Source organism: Erinaceus europaeus, chromosome 3 (genome assembly GCF_950295315.1).
Source record: "Erinaceus europaeus chromosome 3, mEriEur2.1, whole genome shotgun sequence".
Lineage (NCBI taxonomy): Eukaryota > Metazoa > Chordata > Mammalia > Eulipotyphla > Erinaceidae > Erinaceus > Erinaceus europaeus.
In genome coordinates this window covers 2,780,597-2,785,816 of record NC_080164.1, presented here as the reverse complement: position 1 = coordinate 2,785,816, position 5,220 = coordinate 2,780,597, and the positions used below count along the sequence as shown (strand labels likewise).

The 5,220-nt window shown below is 40.1% G+C and overlaps 1 pseudogene; it reads left to right on the top strand.

Moving 5' to 3' along the window:
- Positions 1–1,295: 1,295 nt before the first annotated feature.
- Positions 1,296–4,430, top strand: LOC103110861 (protein FAM118B-like; annotated as a pseudogene).
- Positions 4,431–5,220: the final 790 nt, after the last annotated feature.

Below are 5,220 nucleotides of genomic sequence, written 5' to 3'. Positions count from 1 at the left end.
AGTTCAAGTCCCTGGTCCCCACTTGCAGGTGGAAAGCTTAAAGAGTGGTGAACTAAGGCTGCAGGTCTTTGTCTCTCTTCTTCTTCTCCTTCTCCTTCTCCTTCTCCTTCTCCTTCTCCTTCTCCTTCTCCTTCTCCTTCTCCTTCTCCTTCTTCTTCTTCTTCTTCTTCTTCTTCTCTCCTCTCCCTCTCCCCATCCCCCTCCCTATATCTCCATTCCTCTTGATACCTAGATGTCTTTATTCAAGAAATAAGTAAAGTTAATTAAAAAATTTAAAAAGAGTTAGTCTCTCCTATCTTTGTCATTTTCCTTCTTTTTTTACTGGTTGCAAGAACAGAATTTTATCAGTTTTTATTAACTGTTTTAAATAACCTTTGTCTTGCTCTGTAATTTCCATGTTTACAATTTCATTGCTCACCTCGATTTTACATGTTTTCTTTTTTAAATTTATTTATTTTCCCTTTTGTTGCCCTTGTTGTTTTAGTCTAGTTGTGGTTATTATTCTTGTTGTTATTGATGTCGTCAGTGTAGGATAGGACAGAGAGAAATGGAGAGAGGAGGGTAAAATAGAGAGGTGGAGAGAAAAACACCTACAGACCTGCTTTACCACTTGTGAAGTGACTCCCCTGCAGGTGGGGAATCGGAGGTCGAACCGGGATTCTTATGCAGGTCCTTGAGCTTTGCGCCACGTGCACTTAAGCCTTGCTACCACCCGACTCCCTTGTATGTTTTCTTATGCTTAATTTCTGTTTATAATTATTTCCTTTCTCTATTTTATTTATTTATTTATTTATTTATTTTGTTTTTTTTATATTGCCTACAGGGTTATCTCTGGAGCTTGGTGCCTGCACTATGACCCCATCGTTTCTGTGACCATTTTTCTAATTTCGTTGTTCATGTCCTTGTTATTGCTGTTATTTTTGTTGGATAGGACAGAGAGAAATTGAGAAAGAAGAGAAGATAGAAAGGAGAGAAAGATAGACATCTGCAGAAGTGGGTCAATACTTGTGAAGCCACCCTTCCCCTCCTGCAGGTGGGGAGCAGGGAGCTTGAACTGGGATCCTTACAGCAGTCCTTGAACTTCATGTTATGTATGATTAACCTGGTGCAATACTTCCAGTCCCCTCCTTTGTCTATGAAAGGACAACTTGAAAAATCATAAAAGCCTGAAAGATTGTGTATATCATATATTGCCAGGCTAGCATTGTGGGTGGGAGAGAGGATCCATGAACTTGTGGCAGCATGGTAATACAATTCTTTATTCACACGGGAGTGCCCCAGAGCTGGGTGTGAACATGACGCCAAATCGCAATGGCCGCCTCCTCTCTGCCCGCCAGCCCTTCTCCAGGTGGGGATGCAGGAGAGAAAAGACAACAAAACCAGGAACAGAAGTGGGTTTTATGGGATAAAACCAGAAGTGGCAAGTCAGGAATGGAGATGGCTGGGAAAGGGGTGGAGAAAAGAAAAAGGCATGCTGGGAACTTCCTTAGCTACCATTGCTATGGTGTTAGCTGGTGGGAATTTGCAATACCCTGAGAGGATAATGTGATGGGGAGACCTGTAGTCATTTATAAGACAAAGCAGAAGATTGGTATGTAGATAAAAGGACTGGCCATACTAGCATAGGGTGGTTTGTGGGCCCTGCCTAACTCAACCACATCTGCACAATTTCCCAACAATATATCACCCTATATAATATGGACTTTGAATTCATAGAGTTTATGTATTGGTCTATGGCCATTAAGCCACATTGTAGAGAAAAATCTCCCAATATAATTGTCAATATCAGTTAGAAGACTGACTGGCTTAGACAGCACACAGGAGGCTGATGTTCAGATTCCCAGACATTCTTAAACTGAGAAAGCAACTAGAATCGTTTCACACTGATGTGTCATCCAAGATTTAGTGACCTGATTGCTGTTTAATATGCATAATTGATCTTTATATGTGCACAGAGCTCCATGTGCTATTTAACAAATGTCACACTCATCTTCAGATTGTGCTTCTGTGCATTTGAGCCTACCCAGCTTTTAATGTACAGAAATTGTGAGTATGTGCTTTAAAGCTATAATTTCTATTGTTCAAGATGAAAATGAAAACAAATTGAGTAAGAATTAAAAAAATATATTTTCTTGATCCTAATGAATGGAAATTGCAAATTAAAATTATTATGGCAGAAGGCAGTGAACAATTAAATCATTTTCTACCTTCATTGCCTTACACAGCACACATGATTTATTATATGTGTGTATATTAAAGTAAAGAATTCTAACACTATCATAAGTATAGCACTTATATTTCATGGATACTTACAACAGTAAATATACACATTTACCTCTGCCATCTGCACTCCAATTCCATTTTAATTATCCAAAAGGTTACAATTAAAGCCACATTTCTTATTCATTCTGTAGAGATATGAAGTACCTCTTTTTTGTTATCTCTCACAAGAAAGATTTGGAAATGTCAGAATCTGAGTTATAGGTAAAGAACATTTCATGGCCTAGTAATTCTGGCAATATATACCAAGCTATAAGAAAGGGAGAAAGATATTTGAAGTAAATAGGATAGAAGAAAGATTGCAAAATAAAAATTATCTATGGAGTCATACTCCCCAGGTAATGAGGTGATAGATCTAAGCTTTTGTAAAATGTAATATACTAATAGGCCTGTTTTCTTGAAAAAAGACAATATTGCAGCTTTATAAGAATAAGTAATCAAGCATTTTCTATTATTTAGCTAAGACAATAAACAGAAAATTATCAGTGAAATAAGCTAAGATTTAAAAAAAAAGTGTTGGGGGAGTCGGGCGGTAGGGCAGCGGGTTAAGCGCACGTGGCACAAAGCGCAAGGACCAGTTAGGATCTAGGTTCAAGCCCCCGGCTCCCCACCTGCAGGGAAGTTGCTTTACAGGCAGTGAAGCAGGTCTGCAGGTGTCTGTATTTCTCTGTATTTTCTGTATTTCTATCCTATCCAACAACAACAACATCCTATCCAAAATGACAACATCAATAACAACAGCAACAATTAAAAAAAAAATGTTCAGAGCTGGAGTGGTGCCTTTTGGAGGAGTCTCAGCAGTGCCTTCTCAGAATATTTGTAAAGGGGGAAGCAGTGACAACGAAGTTACCATAGTTTGCACACTTTTACCAAGTATCTGACTTTCATTTTGCTGAACTCTCTTGGCCTTGAAGGATTTCTCAGCGGTTTACGGTAATTGGAGTAATGAAGACACTGCCAAGAGCCTGAATGGCTTCTACAGGGTGCCAGGCCTCTGATATAGACTCCTCCCAACAAAAAAACCCAGAAAGCTGCTTCCAAGTTTAAAAACAAAGGAGCCCTGGGAACTGTGCTCCTGATTGGAACAGGCACCAGTGCTCAAGTTGTACCTCACGTTCTAGCCCTAAGATCTTGTAAGGGCTTAATTCAGGCATTACTGGATGATGCCACTGTCTTTGATCTTCTAGAAGATGAGGAGAACAAGAAGTTTCAGAAATGTCCTCATGAAGACAAGAACCTTGTCCATGTTGCCCATGGCCTCACCCAGAAACTCTTTCCTCGTACCAGTTATGTTTGATCCACATTTTTCAATGACTGTTTATATGAAGTATTTGATAATTTGGAGTCAAAGATGGAAGATTCTGGAAAATAGTTACTTCAGTCAATTCTCCACGTAATGGAAAATGGATCCCTGGTACTCACTACAAATTTTGACAATCTTCTAGAACTGCATACAGCAGGTCATGGAAAACGGCTTGAATCCTTTGACCTTACTGATGAGAAAAAGGTCTTCGAGTGGGCTCAGGAGAAGTGGAAGCTGAGTGTGTTGCATATCCATAGGGTCTACACTAATCCGAGTGGCACTGTCCTTCATCCTGCTGTGTATCAGAATATCCTGAATGTGCTCAGGAACACTGACGTATCACAATGTGCTCAGGAACACTGAAGTTCTGAGAGATTCAGAAACTCTATGAAAACAAGTCAGTTCTGTCCCTGGGTTGTGGTGGGACAGTGGATGACACTACTTTCCAAGCCCTTTTTTGGGAGGCTGTCAAGCATACATCTGACTTAGAACATTTCATCCTGGTTCAGAGAGGAGATGTAGATGAGTTCAAGAAACTTCGAGAAAATATGCTGGACAAAGGGATTAAGGTCATCTCTTATGGAAATGGATATGTGGATCTCTCCAAATATTTTAAGCGACTGACTTGTGAGATCGCTACAAGAGGTAGATCAGGAGAAGGTAGATCAGAGAAGGTCACCTGAATGGCTTATCTACAGCACACAGTGAAAGGAGAGATTGCAGTATATGAGGACTGGAGAAATCACCACCATCAGACCAAGCTCTGCGGCCCTACCAAAACCCAGTACAGCTCCTAGGAAGTACCAAACCCCAGAGGTTGAAGATTGGAGGTAGAGTGGGGAAGGGGCGGGAGACTTCATGCCATCTGGTTCTTGATATTCTTTGGCCTGTTCCAATGCAGGAATACCCAAGAGACCCTGGGGACCACAGGCCACCCCCCACTCTACCACCAGAGTGAACTTGTGTCCACACTGACTGAGGTGATACCTCCATTGACTCTGGCTGCAACTCTGCCTGAAAGACGGAAGGTCTAGATGCCATGGAATCACCACAGCCCTGGTTGCAGTTTTGTACTCTACACTTTTTTTTTTTCCACCTAAGCTTTATGGCTTTTTCTAAAACATGACTTGAAGCTCTAGTTTTCTAGATCTTTTACAGTATACCATATTTTACATAATTGAGTTGTATTAAAAGCTTGTTCATTTACTTCCCAGGACCCTGGTTCTACTATTTGAGTCATGAGTACAAAACTCAACCAAGGAAAGTACTAACAGGCCTTATTTTGGAAATTCAACTTAAAATTGAAAAGTTCTGTCCTTTTCATCTTGAGGGATCCTTTTTTTTTAATATTTACTTATTAATGAGAAACAGAACTGGAGCCTTGCTCTGGCTAGAGACGAAACTTGGACCTCATGTTTGGGTCAACACTTTATCCACTGTGCCACATTCTGGGCTGTGATGTCATTCTTGGGAGAACCACTTATCTCAAATTATAATAAACCAATTTTGCTCTGTTTCCATTCTTTACAAGTCCTAGAACTGTAGCAGTAGGTTGGATTTCAGTTTTGAACCTTATATAAGCTAACTTCAAGACCTAAAAAAAAAAAAAAAGTGTTCAATAGAAGTTTTCACTGAAC